The sequence below is a fragment of the Formica exsecta genome, unplaced genomic scaffold, assembly GCF_003651465.1.
Source record: "Formica exsecta isolate Colony F162 unplaced genomic scaffold, ASM365146v1 scaffold275, whole genome shotgun sequence".
In the NCBI taxonomy this organism is placed as follows: domain Eukaryota; kingdom Metazoa; phylum Arthropoda; class Insecta; order Hymenoptera; family Formicidae; genus Formica; species Formica exsecta.
The window spans coordinates 110,139-120,882 of NW_021850010.1; positions in this window are offsets into that span (position 1 = coordinate 110,139).

Genomic DNA, 10,744 nt, shown 5'->3' on the forward strand with positions numbered 1-10,744 from the left:
TTCTCAATTATTTACGGCTTCATCAAAATGGATACACAACTTTAAAATACAACATGGTATTGTTTCAAGAAAAATAAATAAATTCGTGACACAAGCGCATATTTTAAATAAAGCAGAACTATTGGAACAATCTTCCAATTATGTGAGTCAAGTTAAACTAGAGATAGGCTTGCTAGGAACAGCAAACGTTTACAATTCAGATCAATCAGGGTTCAATTTGGAAACACATGCTGGTCGTACATTAGCCTCAAAGGGTTCTTTGAAAGTGGAGTGTCTTGCTCAATCTTTGAATTCCTTGACTCACAGTTACACAATACAACCTTTAATATCTGCCGATGGTATCTTGAAATCCCCCTTATTAATAGTTCTGCAAGAAACAAGTGGTCGTTTCGGACCGATAATACAGAAGTCAATATACAAAGCAGATAATATCCTCGTTTTTGCCACAAAATCTGGAAAATTGACATCCGACATTGTTATTAAATGGTTTGAAGATGTCTTCTTGCCTAATGCTGGCAAGAAGTCTATTTTGTGTTTGGACTCTTGGTCAAGACAAACAGAAAATAAATTTGAAAATATAGACAAGGGTAATAAAGAAGTAAAAATCCTTACAATTCCTGCGGGAACAACTGGCTTCACTCAACCATTGGATGTCTACGTATTCAGACCATGGAAAAAGTTCCTGAAACAATTTTCGGACTTAATTCTCTTATACAACTATGATATTAACCTACATTTGAGGAATAACATTCTCAAAATTCAATCATTAATCCACAATCAATTCTCATCACCCCGATTCCAAAACATGATTAAATATGCCTGGTGAAAAAGTGGATATATTGAAGAAAAACCAGATAGATGTGAAATGCCTGTTGATTTCTGTTTAAAGAATTGCGGTACAGTCTGCAAAATCTGCAATAACATTGCAGTAATAAAATGTGCGTGGTGTACTAACTCTCTGTGTATGGAGCATTTTTCGTACACTGTGTTACACAGTGTCGCCTGGGTACGTTGCTGGAAAGCACCCATTATCTGGACTTAATTTTTATGTTTGTTATTTTGACGATGTTTTAATTGCTTCTGTAAATGGGAAAGAACATGCCAAACATCTTCATACTATGTTTACTCGTCTTAAACAATTTGGCATGACGATTAATTTGTCCAAATGTCTTTTTGGAAAAGATGAAATTCCTTTCCTTGGTTATTTAGTTTCTAAACAAGGAATTAAACCGACATCTGAAAAAGTTAAAGCCATAATGGATTACAAAAAACCGAAAACAATTAATGAATTACAAAGATTTATAAGAATTATGAACTTTTATCGTCGTTGTCTTAAAAATGCTGCATCGCATCAAGCAATTCTTACAGATTATCTAAAGGATAGCAGGAAAAGGGATAAAAGATTAGTCACCTGGACTTCTGAAGCTGAAAAAGCTTTCAAAAATTGCAAAGAAGAACTCTTACGAGTTACAACCTTAGCACATCCGGCTTCAACTGTACCTCTTATCCTCACTTGCGACGCACCGGATTTTGCAGTAGGTGCATCTTTAGAACAAATAATTGATGGGATTAACAAACCAATTGCTTTTTTCTCAAAGAAATTGGACGACACTCAACGTAATTATGGTACTTACAATCATGAACTTCTTGGTATTTATTTAGCCATCAAACATTTCAGGTATATGCTTGAAGGACGCCAGATTCTTATTCGGACAGACCACAAACCTTTAATTTATGCTTTTCAACAAAAATTAGATAAAGCTTCACCCAGACAGATTCGACATTTTGATTTCATTGCTCAATTTTCAACGAACATCGGACATATTTCTGGTAAACAAAATGTAGTTGCAGATTCCCTCTCAAGAATTGAATCCGTTTCGATGCCAATCATAGTTTCTCTGGAAGAGTTAGCAGAATTACAAAAAGAAGATGAGGAATAAAAAACACTTCTCACTAATTCTTCTCTCAAGCTTCAAAAACTTATACTTACTGGCTCGACTACGCCTATTTTCTGTGACTGATCTACCGTTAATATTCGTCCTTATGTACCTCAACAGCTTTGTAGGAAAATTTTTGATGTTGTTCATGGTTTATCTCATCCAAGTGATCGTTCTATCTGCAAATACAACCAAAATTTATTTGGCCAACTATGAAGAAGGATATAAAGGAATGGGCTAGATCTTGTCTGCCTTGTCAACGTGCCAAGATCCAAAAACATACCAAGAATCGTCTTCAAAAGATTGCTATTCCGGATCAACGTTTTCAGCACATTCATCTGGATTTGATTGGTCCTCTTCCTATTTGTCAAAATTTTCGTTATTGTTTAACCATGATTGACAGATTTTCTAGATGGGCAATTCCTCTAACTGAAATTTCAGCAGATACTGTTACTACAGCCTTTTATACGCAATGGGTTGCGAGGTATGGTGCTCCTCAGATGATCACAACCGATCAAGGTCTTCAATTTGAAGCTGCATTATTTAAGGCTCTCACCAACCTAATTGGTTGCGAGCGAATTAGAACCTCAGCTTATCATCCGACTTCCAATGGCATCCTGGAACGATAGCACCGTACATTGAAGAGTGCTATTATGTGTCACGCAAATGAAAATTGGATTGAGATTTTGCCAACTGTTTTACTTGGACTTCGTACTTGCTTTAAAGAAGATTTAAATGCATCTCCTGCGGAAATGCTTTATGGATCTGCATTAAGAATTCCAGGAGAATTTTTCATTGAAGAGGATCTTCCATCTGACCCTGAAATTTTCATTGAAAAACATAGGATACATTTGAGAGAGATCAAGTCAAGACCCACAAAAAACACCTTTTTTCATAAAAACTTATATGATTGTACTCATGTTTGAGTTCGTGAAGATGCAGTTAGGAAATCTCTTCAGCTCCCTTATTCTGGTCCTTTTCGTGATGTCAATAGAATTAATGATAATTTATTTGCAATTGATGTTTCAGGAAAAATTGTTAATATCACCACTGAACGTCTTAAACCAGCTTTTCTATCGAAAGAAATCAGCACTGATTTTATTGTCACGACGTCTTCTTTTCCTTCTAATTCATCTCACTCAACCAGACTTGGAAAACACCTCAAAACATATCCTGGTCCAAAGAAGAAAGTTAAATTCGCAACGTAGAATGTCGCTGTGAGGGGAGTACTGTGGCATCCCTGCGGCTTTGTTCCAAATCATTCTGTTACCAACTTTATAAAATATATTTGTAACTATTTTCATACATCTAATTTATTGATCAAACATTATACATAAGAACTTAAAAACATAACAAATCTTTAACATTCATTCGTTTGCTGTATGTCATTCTGTACGCATCGTTTGTGAATATTAAATATTATATTATAATATCTAAAAGTCTAGTTACTTTATTAAATCGCTCCCACAGGTACACATTTTAACAAAAGAGTTTGACCACTCTGGGTGTGAGCACCGAAATTTTTTTTTCTCTCGTTCTTGTCAGAGGAAGAAGATGTCAGATGTTTTCTCAGCAAAACAAATAAAACGTTTTGATGGGACGAACTATCAAGGCTAGAAAATCCAGATTATGGCCATACTTATGGCCAACGAAATTTACGATGTCGTCAACGGAACAAGAACCATGCCGGAGAATAGAGGAGGGGGCAATGCAGAGCACGCTAAAGTCTGATGGATAAGAGACAATGCCAAAGCAACGGCAATATCATCGGCGATGGAAATGCTCAAAGAGAGCTTTCTCGTTTGCACATCAGCAAAACAGATATGGGACAAACTGAATTGCATACAAGAGCAAAAATCTGAAACAAACAAGTTTCTCACACAGCGATTTAACGAGTACAGGATGTCACCAACGGACTCTGTGATTCAGCGCATGTATCAAAAGTGCAAAATATGGCAAGACAGTTAAATGATCTCGGAGAAAATGTGTTGGAACAGTGATGGTCAAGATTTTGGCCAGTTTAACGTCGAAATTTGGTACCTATAAACAGCATGGGACAGCGTCGACCCGGCGAGACAAACCGTCGAAAATTTACAAGAGCGGCTAATTCGTGAAAAAAGTCGACTCGACGCAGAAGGTGACACGGCTAACGCTTTAGCAGTTACAAAACAAAGCGGGTCAAATAGAGTTACTGAAACAAAAGGAAGAGAAAAGAAGAAAAAACGTCGTTCGAAACAGGACATCGAGTGTTATCATTGTCAAAAGAAAGGACATTACGCGAGTGAGTGCTCACAAATGAAACAGAGCCAAGGTGACCGTAAGAAAGGACAATCGAGCGGAAATTGTGCGTTTGTTTTGGCGACGTCCGAGAAGAACAGAAAGCCGCAAGCAAGAGACGGCCATTACAGAAATCCGTCGATAGAACAGGTGCGACCATTGAACTCTATACATACTGGAATGAGCGATCCCATTGTTTGGCTGTTGTCACTATTTCGTCGAGAGAGAGCTGCGTTTCGATTTTGGCATCTCTTTCTAGTATTACTTGATTGCTCGATGGCACGTCAAATGACATCATCTAAACTGAGAATGATGTCACGTGACATGCCATGGACCACGTAATATTAGAAAGAGATGCCAAAATCCAAACGCACGTCTCCCTCGGGGAAATAGTGGCGACTGCCAAACAATGAAATCGCTCATTTCAGTATGTATAAAGTTCAATGGGTGCGACAGTTACTGCAGACCGATACAAAAGATGTGTGGTTTATCGACAGTAGTGCGTCGACACATATGACCTTCCGTCGGGAGTGGCTATCAGAGTTTCACGAGATAAATGGAGGTCCATATATTTGGTCCCTCATCTACAATAAAATACAAAAACATTGATATATTCGGATTGTACATCGTTTGTACATGAATGTACTATTTTTAGTGTTTGTACATTCCCAGATAGTCAAGTTTGCCCGATCACGTATTGCAAATTATGCATTATATATTATATCGGTAGAACTCTGGCAGCAGCCGCGCATGATTTGCCATTTCAATTAGTGCCGGCAGAAATGCAACAGAAAATAAGCAATCTCTGCATCATTATGTTGTAACAGGCCGCTTTTGCGAGTTTGGATATGCTCTGTCGGGATCAAGGCTCGTGAAAGGGTGAGACACAACGATAGACACGGGATGTAATATAGTCTGTTTATTTGCCTCTTTCGGCAATGGTCAATTTACAGATCGTGTGAACGGTAGTGCGATATAATGACGGAGCGCGAGTTATAATAACGGCGCGATAGTTATTCGACGCGTTATAATTAATTATATCGATATCGTATTGTGATACAAGTTTCGTCGACGTATGGCAAGGCCGTATTTGTTGTGACGGCGCGCGAGACGCGCAAGAAACAGAGCGGCGGCTAGTCGGCGCATGTACGGCAAGGCCGTGTTTATTTTGCCGGGCGCTGAATATAATATATCTATATATATTTGTGTACGGCGCGACAGGTATTTCGGCGCGGCAATTAATCTGTGCGGACGGCAAAACCGTGGGTTATTGATGCATCGGTGTTAGATGCGTTTTAGTCGCGTATTCCCAAATATTTGGGGAGACGGCCGGAAATCGGGTACTCCCGATCGGGTGGAAAACTCTCCGTTCCTATTCCACACGCGGACTTAAGGATAGCTGGTCGGAGTCAAGAAATCTCGACGGGGCAGCGAACTCGCAAACCCACGGTCCGTCTGGCTGGAGCGGTCGGATCTTAGACCGGAGATCTGCGAGAGCTACGAACACTCCACTCTCGTCGAGTCGGTCGGAGGTTGGCGAGGATTTCGGAGACGGCGCGGAAACCGAGAATGCTCGGTGGAGGCTGCGAACTCGTCAACCCCACGTTCCGTCGTGTCTGCGAAGTATAAGGATCGGTTCTAGCGGAGTATCTCGAGCGTACGGCTCGAGAGACTTCAGGTACCGGTCTGGTGCCGAGATGTAATTTGGAGGCCTTTTTATACCGGGAATCTAACGGTAACCGTGTCATTTCTTTCTGGTGGGAGTAACGACGCGTTGTTTTCGGATACGGTAATTACCGGTTAACGCGCCGCTACCCATCGGCGGGAAAACGACGCGGCGTTTCGGCGGTTGAGCGCTCGGTGCTTTCCGGAAGCGCTCGGCGGTTTTCGGTAGCGGTTCGGGCCGTAACGGCAGTTGTATAACGGCTGTACGGTTACCTCTGCTATTTTGTATTCTCGTAACGAGTATTAAAAAGGGCGCTAAGCACTTCTGCCCTGCCCGGTTGGTGTTCGCCGGGCGACAGACTTCCGGCGGTCAACTGCCGGGTAACGATGGGTGCATCGTTACAATATGCTACAAAAAATGCTGCAAAATTTAAGCAAAAGTTCTTGGCATAAAAACAGTAGATTTAAAGGGATGACACCCGTTTGGACACGGAACGATTGGACACGCAGTATTGGACACGGAACGATTGGACACTGCACGATTGGACACCGCACGATTGGACACCGCACAATGGGACACGCACACTGCACGATCGGACACTACACGATTGGACACGGCACGATTGGACATTGCACGATTGGACACCGCACGATTGGACACTGCACGATTGGACACCGCACGATTGGACACTGCACGATTGAACACCGCATCATTGGACACTGCACGATTGGACACCGCACGATCGGACACTGCACAAATGGACACCAAATTATTGGACAGTGCACGATTGGACACCGCACGATTGGACACTGCACGATTGAACACCGCATCATTGGACACTGCACGATTGGACACCGACCTATGTAGAACCTTACTACGCATTAAAAAGTATATGCGTGGAGGCAGTATGTTCCGCCTTCCCTACGGGGGGCTCCACTATCAAAAAACTAGACACCAAGGTTTGCGTTGAACCTCGCTTTGCGTGGAAAGTTGTAAACCTATGTGCAATCGTGCGGTGTCCAAACGTGCAGTGTCCAATCGTGCAGTGTACGTGTCCAATTGTGCGGTGTCCAATCGTGCGGTGTCCAATAATTCTGTGTCCAATCGTGCAGTGTCCAATCGTGCAGTGTCCAATCGTTCCGTATCCAATACTACGTGTCCAATCGAGCGGTGTCCAATCGTTCCGTGTCCAAACGGGATACGCCCATTTAAAGCATTGCATGTTGGCACAATATGTCAACAGAAGCTAAATCAAAACTGAACATAACATGACACATCATGCTATATCGGCAGAATATCGTTAGAAATCGAGTTCATCTGCAAGCACGGCGTAACGGCAGAAATGCTGCAAAAATTAAGCATGCGCTGCCATTTCAGAAGATAACAGCATAAACACAGCAGAAACACAGCATGATCTGTTGTCATAAAATAATGTTAGAATCACAGCAATATTAAGATATGCTGTATCAAGTTACAGTTCTTTCGTTTACCGCTATATGACGTATCTATCTCGTAATCAAGTTTCTGTTACAGGCAAATATAAAGACCGCAAATCGCGGTTAACAAGATTTAAAATGTGTAATGGCTCCTGCACACAGGACGCGGCGACACGGCTAGCGTTGCCACATCCTGTATCCTGTGTACAAGAGTCATAATATCTATTTTTATCAGCTTAATTTCTGAATTCTAACAAAGGACTCAGAATATTATACTAAAATTTGGAAACCGAGGGAATAATTAGAAAATTTATTGACTTCTTGAAACAAAATAAAGAGTTCAATTTTCATACAAATCTTGAAATTTATGAATTATTAATAAATTAATGAGAAATAAACATCTGCGCATGCGTGACTTAAATAGGAATCAGTAGGAAAGAAGAGGATAGAAGCTGGATATATAATATGGCCGATGTGTACAGATGAAAAGTGTTGTGTGTGTGTGTGTTGTGTGCGCATGTGTTGTGTACAAACTTTTCCAATGAATGTTACATGTAATATTACTTGTACACACACACACATTCATCGCGTGTAGCAAACAGCACTCGATCAGCTGTAGCTCACGTAAGCGCTTGCATCGGACGGTGAGTTGCGCCGCCCCTGCCTTTTTTTTTGTTACGAAGGGGAAATGCCTTTACGTCTCGATGGGGTTCGAGGCGGGGTTATGTGGGACTCACCCCCGGCTTAAACAAACAGCCGAGGGACTACCAACTAAAACCCCTCCAGGTGGCCTACACCTGGGCGTTGTTGAAGGCCTCTCCCGAAACTGGCATTTGCACTAATTCGGAGAGGCCTTCCGCCCACGAGCCTAGCTCGCAGCCGATCGCGCGCCACTGGGAGGCGGCATTTGCCGGCCTCCTGCGCCCGCCGATACACCGCGCGGAGCAGGGGGTGGGGGGAGGAAGAGCCTCCCCTGTCCCGGCGCCGAGGCGCCGCCAAGGGGAAGAGGGGGGAAGGCTCTTCCAGGCAGGCGGCCGGCCGGTGCAGTGGGCCCACGTGGCCCACCCTGGCCTAATGCCGCTCGCAGGTCGACGAGGGCAGCGATTTGCTCGGTATACCAATTATACCAGGCACGCGCGTCCTCGTCGACGACTCCCGGTGGGTAGCTCTCGGGGAGCGACGCAGTGGTACCCCTCAACGGGGGCCTCATCGCCGCGCCTCCCGGGCCACCTATCAACGTTGGGGACAATTGTCCCTGCACCCCCCGTAAAGACGTTGGGGACCTCTGTCCCAAAACCCCTCCAGAACACGTTGGGGACTTAGGTTCCATACACCCCTATTTAACGTAGGGGACCTTTGTCCCTTCCCCCCGCTGGGCGCACCACCCTAACAGGGACGTCCAGCATCTCTACCGACCTCACCCGAGGTACACCCCGCCTTTTGCGGGGTGATTTCTCGGGTGAGTCGGGGAGAGGCAGTTGGAGGGAAGGCTTGGCGCGTCGCACCGCGCCCAATTCTTCCCGAGGCTCGCGAATCTCTTTTTGGAGGTCCGCATTGCGGTCTCCGAGAGACTTAATATCCCTTCGGAGAGCCGCGAGCTCTCCCTCCCTATCCTTCTGTTAAGCTCGCTCAGCCAGGGCACTTGACGCCACCCTCACAAGGGCAGCGGCCTCCCTAAGCTTTTTCTGAAGCGAGCCCCTCAGATTTCCAGAGCAGGCAGCTATCCTGTCGATAGCAGCCGCCTGCTCCAGACTGCGCGCCGCGATGTCTGAGATCGGCGTCTGCCCCATCTCGCTCGCGCATTGGGCCTCGTAGGCCCTCAAATCCTTACTCGGCGAGGGGAAGGAGCATTCTCCGATAGGGCCTTCTTGGCCCTCTGCTCCCTCTCCTTCTCCTTCCAGAGAGCGGCCTCTTGCTCGCGCTTTTCACGCAGGCCGACAAACTCGCCCGTGGTGGGCGGTCTCCCCCTTCCCCGCTTTTCAGGGAGGTCGTCTTCCCCCATGGCGCGTTCCCCATCGGTCTGTCCGGGATTTTTTTAATGAGGTTACCTACCTCTCCGACGCACTCGATCAAACCGTCTCCAAGGGACACATACCCCTACCCGCAAAACCCCAATACCCACCCCACCCATACCACAATACCCACACACACACCCATACACCCCCCACAATCCCACACAACCCCCCACAAAAACCCCAAAACCCCCCTATAACCTCCCACAATACCCCAAATCACTCCACATCATGCCCTCAAAATAAACAAAAATAAATCACACTCATACCTTGATCGAGTCGTTTGGCATACTCTTAGACCCCTTCTAAACAAGCGAAGGGGAGCCTCTCCACCATGTCAAGGTGGTGTGCCATCGGAGGGGGCGCCGCCCCTGCCTACCTTCTGTATTCGTCCCGTAATTCGCTAACTCTTTCTTGTTATAATTTAAAAACTAAGCTTCAGATGAAATTTTCGTAAAGGAAAAATCGTCTTAGAATTGATTCAGGAATACAACCTTTTAAGGACAAACGGTTGTTCTAAATCACCCTGTATATGAGTTATATAAGTAATGAAGAAATATAATTATGTTCTTCTAAAGTGCTTTCAAGGTTATATAACACTTACATCTCGTCTATATAATCGTGAATAACATTGTTCTTTTTATGTGCTCCCTAGGTTATGTAACAGTTACATATTGGTTTGCTGGGATTACATGCCCAGATAGCCAAGAATGTTAAAATCACGTTTTGCCAAAGCTTTGCGACAAGATGTGCTTTAATTTCGATAACAATTGTGTAGCAAACATTTGTCTTGTTTTGGTTTGTCAAGAAGTTTGAAGTAAATTGACGGCAAAATTTTTCGTCTCACGATGCTGTAAATAATAGAAAAAGGCTTGCCCATAAATTTTACACATAGAAGAACACGTATGATGCTATTCATGGTGTAACACAAACTTTACGTCAATTAGTAGCAAATCTTATTATACACGCTATAATAGCAAATTTACGACAAGAACAGAGCAAACCTTATTGTACACAATATGATAACACATTTACGGAAAGAACAGAGCAAAGTATACTCTGGCACAACGAGACGCAAAATTCACGCAAATAACACAGCAAACCTTGCCATGCACGGCATGACAGCAAATTTACAACTTTACTTTATTACAAACTTTACAAAAATATAGTATTCTGCCGATAATTCGTTTATTCATCGCTATGCGACGCGCTATATGCATCCATCTCGTATTTGATTTTTAGTCATGAGAAATATATAAAGCTTGCAAAGAGCAACTGGTAGAAGATTAAAAATATAATTATTTCTATCAGTTCAATTACTGATACAATCCCAACATAGGGAATTCAGATATTGGACTGATTGTTTCTCTTAGATCGGGCAGATAAATGTCTGAAAAAGTTTAAATCATCCGTTTA